This window comes from Schistocerca serialis, chromosome 7 (genome assembly GCF_023864345.2).
Source record: "Schistocerca serialis cubense isolate TAMUIC-IGC-003099 chromosome 7, iqSchSeri2.2, whole genome shotgun sequence".
NCBI lineage: Eukaryota > Metazoa > Arthropoda > Insecta > Orthoptera > Acrididae > Schistocerca > Schistocerca serialis.
Window position 1 is genome coordinate 270253008 of NC_064644.1, and position 22442 is coordinate 270275449.

A 22442-nucleotide genomic window follows, 5' to 3' on the forward strand; every position below is an offset into this window, starting at 1 on the left:
ACAACATCAAATCTCCAACATCGCTGCGGCCGGAGAAAGGTCCAGCAAGAACGGGCCAACTACAACTGAAGAGAATCGTTCAACGCCACAGAAGTGCAGCCCTTCCACAATTGCTGCAGATTTCAATGCTGGGCCATCAACAATTGTCAGCGTGCGAACCATTCAACGAAACATCATCGATATGGCCTTTGAAAGCCGAAGGCCCACTTGTCTACCATTGATGACTTCACGACACAAAGCTTTACGCCTCGCCTGAGCCCGTCGGCACCGACATGCGACTGTTGCCTCGTTCGGACAAGTCTCGTTTCAAATTGTATCGACGGGTATGGAGACAACCTTCTGAATCCATGGACCCTGCATGTCAGCAGGGGACTGTTCAAGCTAGTGGAGGCTCTGTAATGGTTTGGGGGGTGTGCAGTTGGAGTGATATGGGACCCCTGATACGTCTAGATACGACTCTGACAGTTGACACGTTCGTAGGCATGCTGTCTGATCACCTGCATCCATTCACGTCCATTGTGTACTTAGGTAATTCCAGCAGGACAGTGCGAGACTCCACACTTCCAGAATTGCTACAGAGTGGTTCCAGAAACACCCTTGACATACGCTTACACATGTAAAACTGCGTGCATATTCCAAAGAAAGAGTTTTTCCTGAAGGACGTAGGTACAATATCCTAGTATTACAGTAGGATACGTTTTAAACAGATCTAAAGATGGTCACCACTGACCAAAACCAATAATCTGAGGACAATCTTCGTGATCATAGACTGTAATAAAAGTAACAAATTCTATTTACTAAACTCGAGCTATTGAGCCTAGTAGAGAGATTCCCAACTTTTCTGTGGCCGTTATCCATAAACGAGACCCGATATCAGACCACATGACTTGAGCCAGAGAAGGGCAGGGGAAAGGAGGAGCAGCTTGTATTAGTTTCGCTGTGAATGACGAAATAGTTTTATTTCATGATTTCGGGTATACTATCTACTAGCCAATGTCTCTTATATACTATTACATGTTCCGTCATTCTACCAACACTCTGAATTTATATGTTTGTCTGTTTGCAGGGGTGTTCGGTTTGCGAATATTTTCACTGCCCAGGAAGGGGGAATGAGTCAGTGAGGCAGTTATTTATAATTCCTAAAAATGATTCTTATATATGTTTTATGTCAGTTAATGTACATAGAAATCCTGCTCCGGCACTATTTGTTGTTTCCATGCTAACTGTAAGTTAATTGGATTCGATATTATTAAGAATTATTTCGATAATAATGAATGCCTGCCTCCGAATATTCACTCGAATAACGTCAGTTGTGCTTTATCAAATACTGTTCATAGTGTGCTGAAATCACGGAGACCAATAAATTTTACTTTGGCTCCAATAACTGAAAATATTCGTCCATTCATTGAAAACAATCATGGAACCCAGGCGTTGACTTGGGGATATCCCAAATCAAGAAATTATTTTCTATTAGAAATTTTTGCTGAGACAAGTGATGACTAAAATCACTACAGGACAGTAAAAGAAATAAGCAGCAGAGTAAAAATGGTATGGGATGCTCTGAGTAAATTAAATGAATTTTGCAAGAGGCAGTTTCAAAATTTTCTTCATCTAAAAGTTTACTGTTAGTGCGCATTACGAGTTTTGAGTTATGACAGTGAAAGACGGACTGTCATTGCTGAAATTGAGGAGTGGACAACAACAAGTGGAGTCGTGTGTTGTGACTTACTAGGATACACAGGAAAATAATAAAATTTGTTAGAGGACAGATTAGAGATTATGTACGAGTACTTATGATTGTAAAATGTCCATAAAAATAAAGAAGGTGATGGGAACATGTAGCCAGGCAAGTGGATGGCAGACGATCGAAGGAAATTCATTTTTGGATTCCAAGAGAAACGGAATAACCAAGGATACGACCCAGTGGGGAATTCTAATAGAAAATATCCATGAAGAACTTGGACCCGTTGTCACTGAAGGTTGCAGTGCCTGGAAATATATAGGCGAAGCCTTTATACGGCACTGGATCCCAAATGGCTGATTTAGGTAATGAGAATGTATTAATATTAAAGTTTACTGAAATGGAGATAGCATAAATTATTTCATTAAAGGTAACATAGAATCTGTAGTGCTTGGTTTCCAAAAACAAGTCACGTGAACATACATTAAGTATTAGCAAGATATTGTCTGTTGGAGGAATGAATGGGTGGAAGTATAATTAGTGCATTCGTGTGAACTAATTAATTAAAAATGGCTTATCCTTGGAATACCAAACTTTTATCAGTAAACTAAGCATAATAACTGTGAATTGCCAGAACAGCTAGTCACCTCACTAAACTGTCCCATTAAGTACAACGTACGTAGATGTTGCATTTATTTACGTTGCAGAAATATGCAGGAACGCTGCTTCGAACGTTAATTTTGACAGTCAGGCGTATAATTTTCAATGTTACATCCGAAACGTCTCCTTACCATTTGCAGCAAACTATTTATTGCTTTTGTTGGACTTTTGGCCTGGACATAACGACACCTGCTTTTAGGAGGACGACGAAAAGACTATTTAAGTCCCAATTGACGGCCTTGATTTTCTTTCTTCTTCTAGTCGATTGTGTAACAATTGAATATACAACTGTTTAGCTATCGATACGAACGACAAGTTATTCGAAAAATTAATAATTTAAGACATTTGTAGTATGGTCTAAGTGTTTAAAGTTCACATGCGTGCACTTTGGACTTAGCGCAACGCGGTGAAAAGTCCTATTGTCACGGCTGCATCTGCTTATTCGCCGAATCGTGCGCTAGCGCTGTACATACCACGGTTATAAGCCGTTATTCTTGTAGCAAAAATAAGTAACTTTAACATTTAAAACAAATTCTTCCAGTGCGCCTTCGCCTTCTTTCGGTGTATTCTTCCTGTGTGCAAAATTACAGGGTATGTTTCGACATGTCGGATTGGATCACTCCCTTGTCAGTCCGTCTCGATCGATGCTGCCGCGGCTATGTGTAAGCAGCTTTTGACAAGTTGAAGACGTCTCGTCATTGCTTTCGTTGCAAATACTACATCCTCCTAATTCTGGTTAATGAGCCCTTGAGGGGACTAGCTGTGAAAGAGTACTCAATTCTTTTTACGTTTTCTCTCGTGTGTGTGTGTATGTGTGTATGCGCGCGTGTGTGTGTATGAGTGTGTGTAACTGTATTCTTCCATTTACTTTCAAGGCACCCTTCGCCCACAGTTAGATGTTAGATTGAATACAATGAACATGGCCCTGGTAGGCCAATTTCAAATACCTGTACACTCTTTAGGGAAAAACAAGACACACCACAAAGACAATTTGCGAATGGGACGGAAAACGGCGAATGTAATGTACATGTACAGACAAACAAATGATTACAATTTAAGAAAAAAACTGGATGATTTACTCAAGAGAAAGATTTTCGAGTTTCACAAACTGAGTAAGTCAATCACGTGTTGGCCCACTTATGGTCCTTATGCAAGCTGTTATTCTGCTTGGCATTGATTGATAGAGTTGGTGGATACCTTGCTGAGGGATATCTTGCCGAATTTTGTTCAACTGACACGTTAGATAGTCGAAATCCTGAAGTGGTTGGAGAGCCCCATCGATAGTAATCCTAACATTCTCGATTGTGGAGAGATCCGGTGGCTTTGGCACACGAGGTAGGGTTTGGCAAGCACCGTGCGGTTGGGTATTATCTTGCTGAAATTTAAGTCCAGGATGGGTTGCCATGAAGGGCAACAAAATGGGGCTCAGAATATCGTAGACGTACCGCTGTGCCGTTAGGGTGCCGCGGATGACAACCAAAGGGACTCTACTTTGAAATGAAATGGCACCCCACACGAACACTTTTGGTTGTCGGACCATACAGCAAGCGGCACACAGGTTGGTTTCCCAGCACTGTCCAGGGAGTCTGCAGACATGAATCGACCTGGAATTTCATTGACTGGAATAGAACTGTTTTCAGTGACAAGTCCCACTTCGAACTGAGCCCCGACGACCAGCGATGATTTGTCTGGAGATGCCCCAACGCGCCCCGACTGCCATGAGTCATGGTCTGGGTGCCACTTCCTTTCATAGCAGGACCCCTTTGGATGTCATCTGCGGCACCCTTACACTATAGCGGTACGTCGACGATATTCTACGCTCCGTTTTGTTGCCCTTCATGGAAAGCCATCCGAGGCTTACGTTTCAACTAGGTAATGACAGCCTGTACTCGGCGAGAGTTTCAGATGCTTGTCCTCGCGCTTGACAAACCCTATCTTGGCCAGCATGGTCACCGGATCTCTACCTAACTGAGAGCGTTTGGAGCATTATGGGCAGGGCCCTCCAGCGAGCTCGGGATTTTGACAATGTAACGCGCCAACTGCACAGAATTTGGCACGGTAGCCATCCGGAGCATATCCAACAACTCTATCAATCAAGGCGAAGCCGAGTTACTGTTTGCCTAGCGGCCAGAAATGGATCAACGCAATACTGACTTGCTCAATTTGTGAAGCTCTTTCTCTTGAATATGTCATCCAATTTCTCTGAAACTGTAATCATTTGTTTGTCTGTACATATACATATCATCTAGCGATTTCTGTCCTATTCGGATAATTGCCACATGCAGCATCTTTTTTTTTTTTTTTTTTTTTTTTTTTTTTTCAAGTGCCAAAGGAACTGGTACAGGCATGCGTATTCAAATACAGAGATACGTAAACAGGCAGAATACGGTGCTATGGTCGGTAATGCCTATATGAGACAACAAGTGTCTGGCGCAGTTGTTAGATCGGTTACTGCTGTTACAATGGCAGGTTATCAAGATTTGAGAGAGTTTCACCGTGGTGTTATATTTGGCGTACGAGCGATGGGACACAGCATCTCCGAAGTGGCGATGAAGTGGGGATTTTCCTGCACGACAATTTCACGAGTGTACCGTGAATATCAGGAATCTGGTAAATCATCAAATTTTCGACATCGCTGCGGCCGGAAAAAGATCCTGCAAGAATGGGACCAACGATAATTAAAGTGCAGCCCTTCCGCAAATTTCTGCAAATATCAGCGCTGGGCCATCAACAAGTATCAGCATGCGAACCATTCAACGGAACATCATCGATATTGGCTTTGGGAGCCAGAGGCCCATTCGCTTATCCGTGATACAAAGCTTTACGCCTCATCTGGGCCCGTCAACATAGGCATTGGATTGATGACTGGGAACCTGTTGCCTGCTCGGACGAGTCTCGTTTCAAATTGAGTGGCGCGGATGGACGTATACGGGTATGGTGACAACCTCATCAATCCATGGACCCTGCATGGGGACAATTCAAGTTGGTGGCAGGTCTGTAATGATATTGGGCGTACGCAGTTGGATTGATATGGAACCCTGAATACGTCTAGATACGACTGTGACAGGTGACACGTACGTAGCCATCCTGTCTGATCGACTGCATCCATTCATGTCCACTGTGCATTCCGACGGGCTTGAGAAATTCCAGCAGGACAATGCGACACCCCAAACGTCCAGAATTGCTATAGAGTGGCTCCAGGAACACTCTTCTGAGTTTAAACACTTCCGCTGGTCACCCATACATGAACATTAATGAGCATATCTAGGACACCTGGCAACTTGATGCTCGGAACATACATTCATCCCCTCGCACTCTTATCGATTTCTGGACCGACCAGAAAGATTCATGGTGTCAGTTCCCTCCAGCACTACTCCAGACATTAGTCGAGTCCATGCCCCGTCGTGTTGGGACACTTCTGCGTTCTCGCGGGGGTCCTACGCGATATTAGGCGGGTGTACCAGTTTGTTTGGCTCTTCAGTGTTTGTCCTCACTGCTAAAGGTTTCAGTTAGCTCCTTTTATATATTTTCGTCTTATAAGTATGATTTATGGTGTAGAATTACAGCGGCACGAAGGAGATATTTTATCCCTTAAATGTCTCGGTAAATTACGGGAATCTCTCCTACAAGCAGGCAAATAAATTCGTATTGCTTCTGCAGGTGATAAATTATACATACATTCTCACATCGTGTGAATTAATTTCACAGGCGCAACAACAACATGTTCGAGAAGACTACACTGGTTCCCCTCCCCACCCCAGGCTGCTAATATCTTCTCACTTCTTCAACCTCATGTTACCGCAAGTGCTCACTAAACCATAATTGCAGCAGTCGGATTATTGCAGTTCTAACCGTCGTAAAACAGTTAAAGAAAATGCTAGGATGGTTTCTTCGTGAAGGACATGTCCCGATTTCTTTCCCTATCCTTTCACAATCGAAACCTGAGATCCATCTCTAACGAAAGCCCACTGAGAGTAATTACCCCAGGCTGGGGACTACCGGCACGCAATGACCGTCCGAGGACTGCTAGGGTGTTGAACGGACTGAGCTTTACGAAGTTCAGGAGTGTCTATGGACGCAGGCCACCTGGTGGCCCACATGTTGAGCCTGTAAGGAGGGGCAGTGCGGCCGGAGACTGCAGCCGAAGAATCCACAGGTCGGCGTGGGGTCAGGTCGCGGAGCCGAGTGCGAGTGCGAGAGATCGATACGGCCGTGGCTGCGCCGGGCCGGCCGCCTGTTTGCTGCTGGCTGCTCGCCGGTTCTCCGCCGTCCCAGAGCGCGCCGGGCGTGGCACGGCGCCGACCGCAAGTCTGGGCGACGCGCTCACCACTCCACCACCAGTACTCACAGCGAGCGTCAGCGAGAATTGTAGGCTCAAACGCTGTTTGTAAAAAACACTTCTTACCAGCACTCCAGTTAGTGTAATGACTGTGCGTAAGGTGTTACATCGGTCGAGAATCTCTTCACAATCCACCCACGTCTGTAGTCAGTACTTAGCGATGCTTAAGGTGGTGTGGAGAGAGACTTCACTGGACTGTGAATGGCTGAAAATGAATGATTTGGATTGATGATTCACCTTGTAATAAAACAGTATTAGTGAGGCAATGGTTTGTAAACAATAATAAGGGTGAATTTTCACACTGATACAAATAACCATTGTCTCCAAACTGTTCCTCTGATGTACATTGTGCAATAAAATGTGTTCATATCCTTTCAGTTATAGCATTTTCTTAAGTGCAACAAAGTGGCCACAGTCCGTCCTTGACCGCCCCCCCCCCCCCCCCCCCCCCCCCCGCTTTCCTTGCTCCACGATACCGCAACACCGCCTCCTCCGTACTTCAGTACTTCACTATTGGCACTAGACGGATTGGTGGGAGGTAACTTTCCCCAGACATTCACTAAACCAGAACCCTTCCATCGTACTGCCCCGGCATATAGCTTGAATCGTCCAGATACATTTGACCAAATAGTGTATACCGTGTTCCAACACTATCAAGTATCTCGAAGAGTCGATCTATTGACAGACAACCAGAGCGGGTTCAGAAAATATCTTCCTTATGAAATTCAGCTGGCTCTTTATTCAGGCGAAGTAAAGAGTACTATCGACAGGGGCCTCAAGTTGATTCAACATTTCCAGATTACCAGGAGATTTTTGACACAGTTCCTCACAAAAAGCTTTTAATCAAACTGGAGCATCGTACCAGTCGGTGACTGAATTCGTTGTTTCCTGGCAGGAACGTTAGTGTTTGTACTAGCTGACGAGAAATCATCTACTAAAGTCTAGGTGATCTCTCAGGTTCCCTAAGGAAGAGTTATAGAATCTTTGCTGTTCGTAATCTACATAAAAGATTTACGTGACAATCTGAACAGCCCTCTTAGCCTGTTTGAACACGATGCTGTCGTTTACCATCTAGTAAAGACAGAATATCAGAATATCGAAACGAATTGAAATATGAAGTAGGGAAGATACCTGAGTGGTGCGTTTACCGTGTAGTAAAGACATCAGAATATCGAAACTAATTGAAATACGAATTAGGGAAGACACTGAAATGAAACGGGAAGTGGGAATTGACCCTAAACGATAAAAGGTATGAAGTCCTCCGCATGAATACTAAAAGAAATTCTTTTAGATTTGTTCTACAATCCCATAAATTTAAATGTTCTCGGTTCAACAAAGAACCTAATGATTATAAATAAGAACAACTTAAATTTGAAAAATTGCATACAAAATGGTGTGTGGAAGGCGGACCAAAGATTGAGTTCTATGGGAAAAATCTTTTTGATGCTGCCAACCTACTAAAAACACTGCTGACACTACGCTACAGCATCCTCCTCTGACGTACTGCTGTGCTTTAGGGGATACTTAGCAAATAGCGTTGACAGAGGGCATCGAAAAAGTTTACAGATATAATGATCGTCGCAGAAACAAGCCCCATCAGAAAGTGAGTTCTCAATAAGAAACCCACTGAGGTGACAAAAAGTCGTAGGATAGTGGTATGCACATATACAGATGGCGGCAGTGTCATCTGCACAGGGTATAATAGGGCAGTGCATTAGCGGGGCTGTCATTTGCACTCAGGTGATTCGCGTATAAAGGTTTCCGACATCATTATGGCCGCATGACAGATATTAACAGACTTTGAACGCGAAATGATAGTTGGAGATATACACATGAGACATTCCATTTAGAAAAATGTTAGGGAATTCAGTATTCCTAGATCCACAGTGTCGAGTGTGTGTCGAAAATACCAGATTTCAGGTATTGGCTCTCACCACGGGTAACGCAGTGGCCAACGTCCGTCACTCGGCAACCGAGAGAATGGCGTTGGCGTAGAGTTTTCAGTGCTAAAAGACAAGTAACACTGCGTGAAATAACCGCAGCAATCAATGCGTGACGTATCACGAACGTATCCGTTAGGACAGTGTGGCGAAATTTGGCGTTAATGGGTTATGGCAGCAGGCGACAGATGCGGGTGGTTTGCTGACAGCACGACATCGCCTGCAGAGACTCTCCTTGGCTCGTGACCTCATCGGTTGGACCCTAGACGACGTCAGTTAGTTCCGATTTCAGTTGTTAAGAGGTAAAGGTATTGTTAAATGTATTGTTCGAATGTGGCACAGATCCCACGAAGCCATGGACCCAAGTTGTCAACAAGGCACTGTGCAAGCTGATGGTGGCTCCATAATGGTGTAGACTGTTTTTACATGGAACGGACAGGGCCCTCTGGTCTAAATGAACCGATCGTTGACTGGAAATGGCTTTGCTCCACTTCTTGGAAACAATTTGCAGTAACTCATGGACTTCATGTTATGGATGAGAATGCTCCATGTCACGGGGCCACAGCTGTTCATGATTGATTTGAAGAACATTCTGGACACTAGAGCGAATGATTTGGCTACCCATATCGCCTGACATGAATTCCATCTAACATTTATAGGACGTAATAGAGAGATCAGTTCGTGCAGAAAATCCTGCACTGGAAACATTTCACAGTTGCGGACGGCTATAGAGACAGCATGACTCAGTATTTTTGAAGTGGTCGTCTATGGACTTGTTACGTCCTTGCCACGTCAAGTTGCTGCACTAAGTCAGACATAATGTTAAGAGGTATCCCGCGACTCCTGTGCCCTCAGTGTATAAACAATATAGATGGCGGTACTCCAGCTACTTTCAGTGTTTACAGTGAAATCTTAATCCTGTGCTGCCTTCTCATACGATACACAGGACACAAAGGGCGCTACATGGTTATCATCAGTCACCACACAGATGGACCGCCAGTAGCCTGTAAATAGTAATCTGCAGTTTAGTGCATATGTGAGTAATGATGGGTTAACGAACATGAGTGTCTACAGACTACGTTGTTTTCTAACATATGGATACATGTGCTCTCACTATGTAGCCGCGTCACCAATGTATTTAATAGTAATGAGAACGACATATAAATCCCTCTTATGAGTTCTCTCTTCCACCTCCCCCCCTTTCGTTTTTGCTCTCCTCCCCCTTTTCTCCCCCCATCTGTACTGGTGCCCCCCCCCCCCCCTCATCTCCCCTTGGCTGGTGTGTTATCTTCGTACCGACGTTTTACTGCAGTGTTTCCAATGATTGTTAAGTGTTGTGCGTGTTTTCCTAAGTGTTGCGAACGGACATCATCCTATCGCTAGGTGTGATTTTTAAATCTCTTGCGAACAGAAACCAGACTGCCGCCGTGTTTTTTAATTGTCTGTTTACTATTTTGTACTATTTTACCTGTGTGCTTCTTGCGTATCCTACTAGCATCGCCCACCATTTGTTTTATGTTTTAACTTTCCACAATTTGCCGCCGTTTTACAATTTAAGTCACCGTTTTATCGCCTGCTTTTATTGTTTCTTATGTTCTTCTTATGTTTTAAAAGTTCTGTAGGCTGAAGAGCAGCGTACTAAGCTGCTGCCAGCCCGCCCCCTTCGGCGGGAATCGAAATTCAATAAAGGAAAAAAAAAGACATATAAATGTGTCAGCTAATTTTAGGTTGACATGGCCTAATAGCCATAACATCTCCACTTGATAATGGCTTAAGGCCGAAATTGCAATCGTGAAATAAAAAAAGTGTTATAGTCACTGGCGTAAATGTGATGTCTTTTATAAAGTTCTACATGACTGTGAATCCCAGGTATAAAAGGTTAATCACGCAATAGGAGTCTTATCATCATGCTTCCACCACACGATTTATAAATAGTCGATCCATCCGCCAATACTCACAAGGGAACCTCCCCATCGCACCCCCCTCAGATTTAGTTATAAGTTGGCACAGTGGATAGGCCTTGAAAAACTGAACACAGATCAATCGAGAAAACAGAAAGAAGTTATGTGCAACTACGAAAAAATAAGCAAAATATACAAACTGAGTAGTCCATGCGGAAGACAGGCAATATCAAGGGTAATGTGAACTCAGGAGCGCCGTGGTCCCGTGGCAGCGTGAGCAGGTGCGGAACGAGAGGTCCTGGGTTCAAGTCTTCCCTCGGGTGAAAAGTTTATGTGACAAACTCTTATGTATTCGTCACTTTTTTGGGAGTGATTGTCACATCCACAAGAAAACCGAAATCGGGTAAGGTAGAAGGATCTTTACCCATTCGCCAAGTGTACAAGTTAGGTGGGTCGACAACATATTCCTGTCATGTGACGCACATACCGTCACCAGTGTCGTATAGAATATATCAGACGTGTTTTCCTGTGGAGGAATCGGTTGATCTATGACCTTGCGATCAAATGTTTTCGGTTCCCATTGGAGAGGCACGTCCTTTTGTCCACTAATCGCGCGGTTTACCGGTGCGGTCGCAAAACACAGACACTAAACTTATTACAGTGAACAGAGACGTCAATGAACGAACGGACAGATCATAACTTTTCGAAAATAAAGAAATTAAACTTTTCACTGGAGGGAAGACTTGGTCCAAGGACCTCTCGCTCCGCAGCTGCTCACGCTAACCACGGGACCACGGCGCTACTGTGTTCTAATAACCTTGATGTTGGCTATGTTGCGCATGGACTACTCAGTTTGTATATTTTGCTTATTTTGTCATAGTTCCACACAACTTCTTCCTGTTTTCTCGATTGATCTGTGTTCAGTTTTTCAAGGCCTATCCAGTGTGCCAACTTATATCTAAACCTGAGGGGGGGGGGGGGGGGATGCGATGGGGAGGTTCCTTATAATTCCACAGAGGGCACTAATACCAGGTACAACTTCCTTCTTCCGCCAAATAGTTTCAATATAAACATTCTTCCGGTGGTCGCAGATTGAACCGGCTGCGCACCGTCACTCGGCCACTTGCATTTATCAATGAATGACCAGCAGTTATCAACAAATACGGCCACGCGGTCGCAAGCGCCACCGTGTCGTAGTACCTAGAAGAAAGTGCCCTAAATTGGTGTCCTCCATCGTATTGCGGACCCACTGGGTCTTGCCTCTGCCTTCTTCTGTACTCTAGGTGGAACCAAGTGTAGACAGGATAGTAGTTTAGCCTTCTACTACTACGTTGCTGAATGCACAAATTGCCTATCAGTTCTCCATTACATGTGTTGTCAAATGAAAAACGTTTCATATTGTCACAGCAAAAGCTGAGTAGCACCGTGGTGTAGTGGTTATGATACTAAACGGTTGCATGGAGGATCGTGAGTTCAAAACTCCGCTGCACTGTACAATTTTAATTTCTATATTCGGCTCGAGTACATTCTAGAAGTATCCTCAAATATCAAGACTCATTGCGCTGCAATGTTCTGTAGCTGTATGTGTACTGTATGTGTTCTGGCCAGAGGCAGTTCGCTCAGCGCTCTTGTATGTGCAAGTGCTGAATAAACTTTCATCAAGTGAAGTTTGTTTCGTTACTCAGCTAATTATACCTTCTTCTACGTGACAATATTTTTCGTTATTTCTCCTAGACATTGCCACGTAAGCCTTTTAGTAAGATTTAAAGTTAATATTTATGACGAAATACTTTCATTTAGATGTTTGGTTCAAACTTTATTTGGTCAACAAAATGTAGACTGCAGTTGCTTAAACCATACTCCTTATCTTTTCATGTTTAAAGCGTGCCTGTATTAGTACACACTCTTATTGTTCAAACGGTTCAAATGGTTCTGAGCACTATAGGACTTAACTTCTGAGGTCATCAGTCCGTTAGAACTTAGAACTACTTAAACCTAACTAACCTAAGAAAATCACACACATCCATGCCCGAGGCAGGATTCGAACCTGCGACCGTAGCGGTCGTGCGGTTCCAGACTGTAGCGCCTAGAACCGCTCGGTCACCCCGGCCGATCCACTCTTATTGTCTTTGAATGCTATTGAAGATTCGAAGACAGTTATTGGGAAGATTGATCAGAAGAAGTAGAGTCCTTGTAAAATGACAGCTTGCCCTTTTCGCACATGACATACTACGAACTACGCATGAAGTGCAACAGGCAGGTTTCATACTTCTGGATTTCCGGAAAGCATTTGACACGGTGCCCCACGATTGACTGTTGACGAAGGTACGAGCATATGGAATAGATTCCCAGATATGTGAGTGACTAGTAGACTTCTTAAGTTATAGAACCTGGTATGTTGTCCTCGAAGGCGAATGTTCATCAGAGACAAGGGTATCATCAGGACTGGCCCACGGAAGTGTGATAGGACCGCTATTATTTTCAGTATACATAAATGATTTGGCAGACGGGGTGGGGAGCGACCTGCGATTGTTTGCTTACGATATTGTGGTGTATAGTAAAGTGTCGAAATTCAGTGACTGTGGGAGAATACAAGATGGCGTAGACAAAATTTCTAGTTGGTGTGATGGATGGCAGGAAGCTCTGAAAAAATGTCTCTGAGCACTATGGGACTTAACATCTGAGGTCATCAGTCCCCTAGAACTTAGAACTACTTAAACTTAACTAACTTAAGGACATCACACACATCCATGCCCGAGGCAGGATTCAAACCTGCGACCGTAGCAGCAGCGCGGTTCCGGACTCAAGTGCCTAGAACCGCTCGGCCACAGTTTACGGACGAAGGCTATAATTAGTACTTCTATAGTAATAAGTCGTCTCCTATCAGTTTTAGGCCTGGATGTCAGATTTTTTCGGGCAAAAATGTATTATTCCAACACCGTCTTATTTCAAGAACGCTTACCAAAGGTAAGCGTAATGGCATTTCTGGCCTGTCTGGTAAGTAAGAGACGCCATGAATATGCGGAAGAATTTTTGCACCAAATGCTCAAGTGCTCTGCTTCTGACAAAATAAGCCACAGATAATTTATTTCCTAATTCATGTGCAGGAAGTTTATGTCAACAAAATCTGTTGTAAAAAGTGCTTTTGGTTCAAAATCTTACAGTTACTTACTACAAGTTCATCATGTTAACAGAATCTTCCATCGATTCTTGGTAGAACAACACTATAATCAATGAAAAGCACCAGTTTGCTTTTGTTCTACAATATTACTTTTATTATTAACCGGTTTACATCTCAGTAAATGTCTGAAGATGGCCTTGTAAGCCGGAAACTGGTTAAAAATAAAAGTAATGTTGTGGAACAAAAGCAAACTGGTGCTTTTAATTTATTACAAGTTCATCATCTTATTTCAAGTACCTAGCATTAATTTGCCTAATCCCTACCTTAACATTAGCTTTTAATGTGCTTTGGTTGTGTGGTTTATTAAAGTAACAAAACGGAGACGTTCAACTATGATGGGTCGCTTTGTAACAGTAGCTGATTAAATTTCATTTCTACATCTACATATACGTACATACTCTGAAACCCACTGTTCGGTGGATGGTGGAGGAAACTACGTACCACTACTAGTCCTGGAAAGCCTGCTGTCTATAAGACTCCGTATGAGCCCTAGCCCTTAAGCAAAGTGTAACTTGGCGGCAGTAAAATCGTTTAGCTGTCGGCCTCAGATGTCGGTTTTCTAAATTTCTGCAATAATGCCGCACGGAAAGAGCGTCGTCTTCCCCCAGTGTTTCCCATTTGAGTTCATGAGGAATCTCCGTAATACTTGCGTGCTGATCTAAACTACCGGTAACAAATCTATCAGCATGCCTTTGAACTCTTTGGATGTCTTCCTTTAATCCTACGATGTGCGTAACCCCAGCATTCAAGCTGTACCCAAGAATGGGTCGCACTAGTGTTCTATGCACCGTGTGTTTAAATTCATTTACTAGAAATGTTAAGATTAAAGTAACTTCAATCTAATAACAATTACAACCTTCGTTTTGTCTTTTCAAAGTTCATAATGACTAAATTTCTAGAATTACAAATTCCTTATGTGTTCTGAGTTGAACAAACAGAGTTATTTTCAAAATTAATCCCTTCAGGACGTGCGACCGGTGTTAGCAAGTATCACTATTGCTTTTCAAGGCGAAAGTTCACAAAGTGAGTTACTTTTGGTTCCTGACACAGTGGTAAATGATGTCACTGTGTTTCAGTGCGTAATTCTAATTATCAGAACAATAATTATAGGTAATAGTGAAGTGAAGCGTACACTTTGCTTATGGATACGACGACCGTTAGTTCGGCCACTAAACGCTCCGGAAGAAGTACGACAGCCTAATTAATATTCAGACAGGTACAAAGACGGTTAATATTAGTAAGACAGTCGAGTTGTCTGTAAGATAGTGTTCAAAGTATTTCTGCTTTCAGTAGCGAAGCCTGCCGGGGTGGCCGAGCGGTTCTAGGAGCTACAGTCTGGAACCGCGTGACCGCTACGGCCGCAGGTTCGAATCCTGCCTCGGGCATGGATGTGTGTGATGTCCTTAGGTTAGTTAGGTTTATGTAGTTGTAAGTTCTAGGGGACTGATGACCTCAGATGTTAAGTCCCACAGTGCTCAGAGCCATTTGAACCATTTTTTTTCAGTAGCGAGTCCGAAGCTACGATGTCGCTGTAGGACAGACAATGTTCTATCCAGCTCACGGAGCTTAACATACGCGACCAGACACTCGTAAAAAAAAAAAAAAAAGAGAACGTTGCAATGACGAATAGAATAGGAGGTGTGGGGTCCTTATAATCCCAGCATTCACTTAAGTCACGCACCACGTTATCCGCGTGAACACTAGGCCAACGAACGACAGCCAACCGCTTCGGTCTGCTGGAGGTAACATCAAAGAGTTGATGTTTGGTTGGCGTTGAGACCAATCTCCTAATGTGTTCGTTGATTCAGTAGCGATTTGTCGGTCTGTAGAACAGGTGTGTATTAAAGTTTTTCAGGAGAGGCAAAATGCTGCGCTTAGCATGTTTTGCTGACCGGTTTCGCTCTTTAATTTAACAAGAGCATGATCATTAACTCTGGAACTTACAGTTTGAAGTATAGTAATTGTCTGTTAAATTAAAGAGCGAAACCAGTCAATAAAACATACTGAGTGCGACTTCTGGCTGTCCTGAAAAATATAATTTCAACAGCAATCGCTGTTTCTTCTTCAGGCAACGTCTGCTCTCCCGGAGGCTGTGTATTTATTGTGTTTAAAAATACTGGAGTGTAGAATGGAATATCGAGAGAACGCTAAAGCTGATCAAGTTTTATCGTGAATGGGAATGTTTATGAGCCCTTACGAACTGCAAATATAAAAACAAACTGAAAAGACGACGCTTGGAGGGAAACAACTCAGCTATTACAAAGTGATATGCACGATCTAAACAAAAAAAGGTGTCTTTGTTGACATCTTTACGCCGCAAACGGAAAAGAGAAACAAAAAAAAAAAAAAAAAAAAAAAAAAAATTGGGAGCGACTGTTGATCCTTCTACTGCAGGAACAGCTCTCCTCAAAGAGATATCATCATTGAATATTTTAGGGTCTGCACAATTCAATAATTATTCTAAATCTGTAGCTTTCATTCGGAAAAATTATAAGCTTTAAGTTAGACATTAATTTTATCCCACCACACTGCTCCCTGCTACTTAAAAAAGAAGTCGTTGACCAGCGTCGTACCTTCTTCTCCTTTTTCTGATGATCAGCTTCTTGCAGTAAAATAAATGCTGCATATTTGACGACTGGTAAATCGTCTTCTCTCATGATAACTGTTCGGGAAAGCTTCTTGCAGTGAAATAAATGCTGCATATTTGACGACTGGTAAATCGTCTTCTTCTCTCACGATAACTGTTCGGGAAAGCTTCTTGCAGTGAAATAAATGCTGCATATTTGACGACTGGTAAAACGTCTTCTTCTCTCATGATAACTGTTCGGGAAAGCTTCTTGCAGTAAAATAAATGCTGCATATTTGACGACTGGTAAAACGTCTTCTTCTCTCATGATAACTGTCCGGGAAAGCTTCTTGCAGTGAAATAAATGCTGCATATTTGACGACTGGTAAATCGTCTTCTTCTCTCATGATACCTGTTCGGGCGTAACATCAAGCGCCTGAACGTCGGCCTGGAACGTTACAGTAGAGAAGGCTGTGAGATGACGTCAGCCAATAGTACGTCGACTAGGACGACACCGACACAGGAGCGGCCTCTATAAGAGGAGAACATAAGCGCCACTCCGCCTAGCCGTGGCCGCATTAGAAAACGAGCCGTCATCCTAGCGTTTTAGCCGTGACTTATGAACTTGCATTGAAAATGTATATACCAACGGACAGTGATTATTTGCATGTCGCCACTTGCTTGCGTCACCTCTTCGTGTAAACGCAAAGTTAACTTGTCAATTTAACTTTCTGTAATAAACTCCATTAATAAGATTTGCTTGACTTGTTGTCTAGCTATCCGAGGAAACAGCTCTCTTGGCACCCTATACTAGACTAGTGTGCAGGATACGACAATAGCGTCCGGTGAAATAGTAATTAAAACGTTACTATAAATGATGAATCATCTAAAACTTACATCGCAAATGCATCGAAAATGGGAAATGTTATTGATGTGCGGCTTTAGCGGAATGGATTGGTAGTCAGGGGCTCGTATTGTCTGCCAATCAACAGAGTGTAATAATGCTTGGAGAGTGTAATTTTTGTGCAAACATACACTTTTTAAGTGGAACAATTCCTATTGACATTAACAAATTAAAACAGCGTAAATTAGAATGTCAGTGGTGTTCGCTACAGGATTCTAGTGCGAGTCGTTCACGAGATACCGTATTTTAAAAAGTTTCCACACCGACATTTGTTAGTGCCATTTAACTTGCGTAGTTGTTAGGTACTATGTTGCTACATTTACTTACAGTGTGCTTGTGTGTCCCTTGAGTGCACTGAGACTTGGCAGCCGAGGCAGCAGGTCGTGAATGGACGATGCGATTTATCGATGCAGAAAAATCCGACATGCTCATGGTGTGTGGAGAGTGTAGGAAGTTCGATCTTATACAGTGTATGCGGCAAGATATCCCAAAAGACGTCAACCATCTCGCCAATTAGTTATCAACCTCTTCAACAGGTTACGTGAAAGTGGTAGTGGAACACCCAGACAATGTAACAGAAGGAAACAACAGGAGAAGGAGAAATTAGTGTTCTTGCTGCTGCTGCTGCATTTGATCTGTACGTTAGTTCCAGTGCAATCGCACGACGAAGTAGCATGAATGAGTCAAGTGTCTCCAATAACATAGGTTCCATCCCTAACACATCTCTCTCCATTAAGCGCTGCATAGAAACGATTATAAGAATCGTGTTAACTTCTGTACATGGGTATTAAGGGGAGTTGGAACGCCCTGTCCCGACAATGTTAAATTTAGTGACTTGGGTTCCCTGTATTTTAGGATCCACTGTAGCCACTGACGTGAAACTTTTACAGGACATTAAACTGTACGTTCTGAGTCTACCGAACTACAATAATTGCATTTCGGCCACTGCTTTCGGAAATACAATTTTTTAATTACACGGTTAAAATTTTGTGTATTGTTTTGTGCGTTATCCTAAATAATTTTAATTGTACATAACATTATGTTCCTCTTTTAGTTCAGTAGACGCAGGATATATAAGTTATTACTTCCTGAAAATTTGAGTACTCTACTCGAAGTGGTTTCTGAGATTTAGGGAAAAATGCAACAGAAAATGTAAATTTTCAGGAACGGCTTCTAAAGTTTCAAAAGACTGTAACTCACTTGACATATGCTTAATTTTTTATTTTTAGTCACTTATAAGCACCCTGCATCTTCACCTTTTTCCAAGATTTTTCTTGTTTCCTTGTTTCTGGACTCCTTAGTGGCCAATGTCTGCATACTCTGCTTTATCAATGCGGACCGTGTCCACCTGTTCAAGTTCTCTGATTCAGTTTGCTCCAGGATTAATTTCCATATGCTGTAGCACTTTCACCCTATCAATGTTGTCGTCATTAAAAACAATAACAGCATCACTGACCCCCCACTTTAGTGTCTTCATTCCAACAAAAACGTTTTTTGGTAGGGGAGTCCATATGATTATTGAACGACTCATTGGTAATTTGACTCTGACCATGCAGACACTTCTTCAGTAATTCAAGATTTTACAGGTCTCTGTAAATAGGTTGTATGACATCCATGACTGCTGCTGAGATGGAATCCTTACGGCTGTATGAACTGTTTGAGTACTGGGAATTGTGGTAATTGCACCACGAATCAGGGCCAGGAGGTGTACTGGTTTTTCATCAGTTGACAGTCTGCCTGCTTCATTTTCAACAAATCCTCAGTATTATTCCTAATGGCCATCCAATTATACTACTGTAGTTCATCAATGATTTCTTCTGTCAGCCTGCCTCTTATGGTTTTACCATCAGAGAGTTTCTTGTCTCTCAAAATTTGTTTCAACTTCTTCGTCCTGGTGCCCATCCTCTTCTGGACATGACCAACACATTCCAGTTTCGTGATAATCTTTTCACCATAAGGCTGAGCGGCTACTACACTGTTATATGCTTTGAGTCTTCATCACCTAAGAACTTAGTGTAACACACTCCCCTTTCGTTCACAGATCGACTAAAAATTTCAATAGCTGCAGAGGCCTCCATGCCATCACTAGCTCCTTCATTATTTCTGTCACAGAAATGCCCTTCTTCATTCCCTGATTTACACTTATAATAATGTTTGGTTAAAATCTGGAAATCTATTACGTTTTCAATATCAACACTGGTCACCATAGCAACAGAATTCTTAGAACTGTACCTGCGCTTCTGCCAAGTGCCATCAAAAGCTACTGGTATGTCAGTCATCCCATCATTTATTTCAACAGCTTCGTTTGCAGCACCCTTCATTGACGCATATGCAACAGATTCCACAGCAGCTCCAATAAATCCTGGATACTTGTCGATTTTACAAGGTGGCCGTGGCATATTCATCATGGCACACATTCTTTCTGCTGCAGTGTATTCTTTCTCAGTAGCTCTCAATCCATAAAACCACCTAACATTTACTTCAAAATAATTATCTTTACATTTATCAGAATTCCAAAATGAATGAGTATATTTACAAGTGGTACAATTAATGATATGTTTCCTGGCTAATCCATTTGATACCTCACTGTCTTAATGTAAACTAGCTGGCCCACCATATATTTTACAACACACACATTCGCCTAACACCATTGTTAGGATGTGTGAATCTATCAGAATATAACCTAACTTACCATTTACATCACTTTCGTTTAGAGAAAACTGTGTATCACAACGTTTTACTTTAATCTTCGAAGCACTAATGGGTGTTAGATACTGACGAGTTTGCCTGTACTTCATTGCCTGTAACTTCACACACCACATATTGAAAACAATGTTTCCATTTACTCGAAAATCTATTACCATGAAACCCACATTTCTTAAAAACACTACGTTTTGGCGTCAAACTTTACTTTTTGAGAGATTTACGAATCTATTCGTCACTTTTCCTCGGAAAAGCATTAGCACTTCGATATACAACGCGTGTATATACTATGAACCGATACGATATTGCTTTTGACAGTGCTACCAATACAAACACGTAATTTAACCTTATTAACAGAATCTTCCGTCGGTTATTGGTAGAACAACATTATAATAATAAATGAAGAGCACCAGTTTGCTTTTGTTCTACAATATTACTTTTTTTGCTAACCGGTTTTCGGCTTACAAGGCCATCTTCAGACATTTAGATGGCCTTGTAAGCCGAAAACCGGTTAGCAATAAAAATAATATTGTTTGCTTTTGTTCTACAATATTATTTTTTTTTGCTAACCGGTTTTCGGCTTACAAGGGCATCTTCAGACATTTAGATGCCCTTGTAAGCCGAAAACCGGTTAGTAATAAAAATAATATTGTAGAACAAAAGCATACTGTGCTTTTCATTTATTAATTTAACCTTTATAATACAGCAATCCACATCCTTTTATATAAAAAAATACCGATTTTATTAGATCCTGAAGTTTTAAGATTTTCTACCAGTGTAGATTATATTTAAAAAAAATAAAATACTTTCCATGTGCCTTTATAGGTGATGTATATATAATTTTATTCAAAAAATTGTAAATTTTATAATGGGATAAAAATCCGAAAATGTGAAATTTTTTTTCCATTCTAACTCCCCTTAAGACAAAAAATGGTTCAAATGGCTCTGAGCACTATGAGACTTAACTTCTAAGGTCATCAGTCCCCTAGAACTGAGAACTACTTAAACCTAACTAACCTAAGGACATCACACACATCCATGCCCGAGGCAGGATTCGAACCTGCTACCGTAGCGGTCGCGCGGTTCCAAACTGTAGCGCCTAGAACCGCTCGGCCACCCTTAAGACAAGATACTCCCGATGTATCATGTACCTTGTTTAGTGATGAGAAGCCATATTTACTAATCATGGCCAGATAAACAGCCAAAACATGTACTATTAGACTGTTGACAGTCCCCATTGTCTTCGTCAGGTGAAACGCTAGCGTGCGTGGAGTGTAAACATGTGGTGCTGGATAGTGAACCTTTTGCACGTAGGCGTGTTTATCACAGACGAAACATTGAACGTGGACAAGTATTGTAGCCTCCTAATACACTATCTTCCATGGTTGCTAGAAGCCGTTTCTCTGCAGACTAGGAGGAACTGGTAGTACCAACTTGATGGGTGTGCAGCCCATAGTGCATAAAGTAGTATAGAATGTCTTCACGAATTGTTTCAAAATTGTTGGATTCGTCGCAGGGGATCTGTACCTTGACCAGCCTGTTCCCCAGAAGACATTTTCCGTGAGGAAAGCTGAAAGACGCTATCTACAAGGATATATCAGCTACACCCAATGATATGCAACAATGTATTTCTGTAGCCTGCTGGGACACCGCGGGAAATGCTAGCATGTGTGCAGCTGTCGTGTCGTACCATACTTTTGAAAACAGCCTCTGATGGTCAGCTGTCTTGTTATTGGTCAGAATCCACATAACTAGTGCATGCATTTGTGTTGTTCTTTAGTATGTGCTACCGCAAGTATTGTGGGGACTTTTTGAAATGCATTATCTCGTAAATGACTCACACTAGAATATTGCAAGAAACATCACTGAAATTCTGATTTGTCCTACTTTTAGTTTGTTAATGTCATTAGGCATTGTTAGATTTAAAAAGCGTTTGTTGCTCAAAAAATACGCTTTCTAAGTATTATTGCAATCTGTTGATTGGCTAATAATATTGGCCCCCAACTATCAGTCTTGTTAGTGAAAACCGCACATCAATTGTACTTTCCATTTCCGAAACATTCCCGGTGCAAGTTATAGGTGATTCATTCTGTATAACAATAACAAAACGGCAGCGACGCGGTAAGTTACCACGCCAACTGCGACTGCACATGGCCTTTCATTTGGTGTGGATGAGAAGCTGAACACCACTGCATTGGTGACCAACGTTCGGCCGCAACAAGTCTCTCTCGATTGTTGGTCTTCGTTGGCCTACTGTGCACGCAGCAGGAGCAGACGAGTGGGTTAACAGTTGATGTATAGGATGCAGAAGGCACCTGTTCTCAGGCAGGTAAGTGTGCCAGTGGTCTGCATACAGTAGTCGGTGGTCAGTCGGTGGTCGGGAAGACGGCCGGGCCACGGCTCTGTAGCCGAGACGGCGAGCAGCAGAGTGGAACACAGCGACGCCTGCCTGGTGCTCATAATGAAGAGGCCGGCGGACAATGCGTCGCTTGTTGGCTGCCATTGTGGCCGCATCGACCGCCAGCGGGCGGGCTATCGGCCCGGTGCCGGCGAGTCCCAACCAGTCA